Raw genomic sequence first — 4,584 nt, forward strand, 5'->3', positions numbered from 1 at the left:
AACTTCTTATACCTTTGATATCGACACAACATCTTTTCAACAACATCTAATTTAGATTTATCAACTTCAGTAACTATTTCAGAAATTTTATGCCGGAAGACAATACCTTCATTGACCATAAAGTGGCACTTCCCAAATTGAAGACAAGATTAGTTTCTTCACATCTCTACAAAACTCGATCAAAGTTGCTTAAGCAATCATCAAAAGAAGTTCCATAAACAGAGAAATCATCCATGAAAACCTCAACAATCTTTTCACAGAAGTCAGAGAATATAGCAGTCATACATCTTTGAAGGGTAGCAGGTGCATTGCATAAACCAAAAGGCATACGTCTATAAGCAAAAGTACTGAAAGGGCAAGTAAAAGTGGTATTTTCTTGATCATCTTTTGACACAAGTATTTGAGAGAAACCAGAATGACCATCTAGGAAGCAAAAATGTGTATGTTTGGGTAGTCTTTCTAGCATTTGATCAATAAAGGGTAGAGGGTAATGGTCTTTTCTAGTAGCTTTATTTAATTTGTGGAAATCGATTACCATTCTATAACATGTAATAATTCTTTGTGGATCAACCCATTCTTATCATTAGGAACAACAGTAATAACTACCTTCTTGGGGACATAATGAACTGGTCTTACCCACTGACTATCGGCAATATGATAAATTATACCTGCCTCTAGAAGCTTTAGTATTTCATTTCTTACCACTTCTTTCATCTTAGGATTTAACTGTCATTGATGATCAACAACTGGTTTAGCATCTTTCTCCAATTTTATTTTGTGATGACATAGAGTGGGGCTAATGCCCTTAAGATCATCAAGAGTATATCCAATAGCGGCACGGTCCTTCTTCGGAGTTTTCAATAATTTATTTTCTTCATGCTCTGAAAGGTTAGCACTAATAATAACATGATATATCTTATTTTCATCAAGATAAGCATATTTCAAAGTATGAGGTAATTGTTTAAGCTCAAACACGGGATCTCCCTTGGCTGAAGGAGGATCCCCAAGGATTTAAACAGGCAAGTTCTATTTCAAAATAGGTCCCTGCTTAAAGGATACTTCATCTATTTCCCTTCCTTCATTCATAAACATATCATTTTCATGGTCTAGCAAATATTGTTCTATAGGATCATTAGGAGGCATGGCAATAGAAGCAAGAACAATAGTTTCATCCTAAACCAATAGTAAAAATTCTTTATCATGGGGTTGTCTACGGAATTTGGAGAAATTAAAATCATGAGACATATCCCCTAAACCAACAGTAACAATATCCTTTTCGCAGTCTATCTTATCATTAACAGTATTCAAGAAGGGTCTACCAAATATAATGGGACAAAAGTTATCTTGTGGGGAACCAAGAACAAGAAAATAAGTAGGATATTTGATTTTCCCACGCAAGACTTCAACATCTCTAACAATCCCAACTGGTGATATAGTATCTCTATTGGCAAGCTTAATAGTAACATCAATATCTTCTATCTCAGCAGGTGCAATTTCATTCATAATTTGTTTATATAAGGTATAAGGTATTGCACTCACACTAGCACCCACATCACATAAGCCATGATAACAATGATCTCCTATTTTAACAGACACAACAGGCATGCTAACAACGGGTCTATGTTTATCTTTAGTATCGGGTTTAGCAACCCTAGCAGCTTCACCACAGAAATAAATAACATGATCATAGATATTATCGACAAAGAGATCTTTAACCATAGAAATACTAGGTTCAACATTAATTTGTGCAGGGGGTGTAGGTGTTCTAGTATAACTCTTACGAACCACAATTGAAGCTTTAGCATGACCCTTCATTCTAACAGGGAAAGGTGGTTTCTCAATATAAGCAATAGGCACAATAGGATCAACATTATAAGTAATAGTTTATTCTTCAACTTTAATAGGTTCTACTACTTTTACTTCAATGGGAGGATGATATTTAAACCACTTCTCCTTAGGGGGATCAACATGAGTAGCAAACTATTCACAGAAAGAGGCTACTATCTTAGAGTCAAGTCCATATTTTAGTACTAAATTCACGAAAAGCATCGGTATCCATAAAAGATTTAACAAAATCAGACTTAAGGTTTATACATGACTCCTTACCTTCATCGAGTTCCCAATCTTCTGAGTTGCGTTTAATTCTTTCCAATAAATCCCATTTGAAAAAGAACCAGTACACGAAGTATCGAGTATGGATCGATCATTATGAGAAAGCCGAGCATAATTTTTTTGGATAATAATTTCTCTTGAGTGCTCATGATTGGCGCATGAATGTAACATTGACTTAAGCCCCCCCCCCAAAGCTTGAGCGATACTTTCTCCTTCACAAGGCCAAAAATTATATATATAATTCTGATCATGATGAACCAGAAGCATAGGATAAAACTTCTGATGAAATTCCAATTTCAATCGGTTGTACTTCCATGATCCAATATTATCACATAACCTATACCATGGCAATGCCTTTCCCTTCAAAGACAAAGGGATGACCTTCTTCTTAACAACATCCTCGGGCATACCTACAAGCTTAAATAATCCACAAACTCCATCCACATAGATTAGATGCATATAGGATGTAATGTTCCACCTGTGTAAGGATTAGCTAGTAGTTTCTCTATCATACCCTAAGGAATTTCAAAGTAAATATTTTCAGTAGGTTCAGTAGGTTGAGGAGCAACTCTTTGCTCTTCCGGTCGAGGTGAATATACCTCGAGCAAGCCCCTCAAAGGATTATTTTCCATAGTAACAAGTGACAATAAATTTGAGCACACTATATAAATTGTCGGATTTAGGGTTCTGGCAGACCCTTGGGGTTTGAACACTGGGCTGCGCACGGAGGTTTCTCCTTCTACCTACCTGTTCCTCACCGAATCGCTAGGATCTAAACTACGAGAAGAACAACACAAGAGACACAGGATTTATACTGGTTCAGGCCACCATTGTGGTGTAATGCCCTACTCCAGTGTGTGGCGTGGTGGATTGCCTCTTGGGCTAATGATGAACAATACAACGAAGAACAGCCTCGCAAGGGTCTGTTCTTGTGGTCTCTCTCTCTTTGTGCCGGCCGGATTGATCGATCTCTCTCTCCCCTACCCTGTGGGTGGCTAGTCCTATTTATAGGCGAAGGCCCTGGGCCTCTTCCCAAATATTGAGCGGGAAGGGCACCAACAATTGGCCAATTTGAAGGGGAACATCTAGTACACTTATCCTGACTAAAGTTGGTCCTCGCCTGTCAAAGGCTCTGGTGGTGACGCCGACTTGGGCTCCACGGTGACCTCCATCCTGCCGTTGGACTGGTCTTGGTCTTGTTGCACCGAAATGGATGCCTTTGCTTGATGCTCTCGCCTGCGCTTGCTCTCCTTGCACCAAAGAGGAAAGAAGGACACTACATGGCTGGCGCCCGTCCGGCGCCCTTGGTCGTCATGGCTTGCGTCATGGGCACCTCGCGAGGTACCCCGCCTTGAACTCTCCGCCTCCTCGTGAGCCAGCCTGACGAGGCCGTGCCTGAGGAAGCTCCTTGTCATCCACCCCGCGAGGCTTGGCCCCTCGCGAGGGTCTTGAGCTTGTGCTGATGAAGATGGGCCGTGCTGGGCCCCCTTTGAGCCACGCCGCAGGCCGCAGGCAGGCAAGTCTGGGGACCCCCGTTCCCAGAACGCCGACAGTAGCCCCCGGGCCCAAGGCGCGCCCGGACTTGGCCGAGCAGAGAGGCGAGAGGGCAAGTGCAAAGCGTGGCGGGACCTAACAGCCTGCGGCCTTGGGCGCCGCATGGCGGTTGATTGGATGTGGGCGGCTCCGCTCCCCCACGACGCCTCAGCAACTGCACGAACTGACAAGTCCCTGCATGCAAAAACTGGTCATGATTACCTGCGATCATGGAAGCCGACGGTTGGCCTCCTCCAGCTATAAGTATGGAACGGCGCGAGCCATTCCAGTTCATCTTCCTTTGCTATTCCTCCTCCTCTTCATCTTCGCCATTGCCCCGCCTTGCCGAAATGGCTCCGATCCGCCGGTTCTCCGCAGAGGAGAAGGGAAAGGCCCCCCGAGAGGGTCCTGACCCGCTCCCGCCGAAGAAGCGGTTGGTCCTCTGCCGCCGAGATGAGGGTGAGCGTCAGGAGGTGTCGAGGCCTTGGTGCGAGCGACCGCCGCCGGGGTTTCCGCTGCCCTTGTACGCCCACCTTGAAGGCCCTGCAGGAGCTGACGCCGAGCGCCATGGACGACGCCGCCGTCGGCGCCGGCGGGTCACTGCGGTGCGTGTTGTTCTCCTGGAATCCACGCCGAGGGCTCCTCCCGAGAGTTTGTGCTCCACGCCGACATGCCTCCTCGATCTTGGATTCGCCTCCCTCCTTCCTTCGCCTTTGAGATCCTGTCGAGGGGGACTTTCAGGCTCCGGCTGCAGCACGCCGACTGCCAGGCCCCCGCGACCGATGCGGATGTCGAGGTCATCGCTCCAGGTAAGGTCTTCATGACCCGTGGCTGGGGCGAGATCGCCCGGGTTTGTGGGACGAGGGATGCCCTCGTGATCCACCTAGAGTTCGATGGTGCTTCCGTGATGCTCTTCAAGGTCTTCGATGAAGAAGGGCG

This window comes from Triticum aestivum, chromosome 3B, assembly GCF_018294505.1.
Source record: "Triticum aestivum cultivar Chinese Spring chromosome 3B, IWGSC CS RefSeq v2.1, whole genome shotgun sequence".
In the NCBI taxonomy this organism is placed as follows: Eukaryota; Viridiplantae; Streptophyta; class Magnoliopsida; order Poales; family Poaceae; genus Triticum; species Triticum aestivum.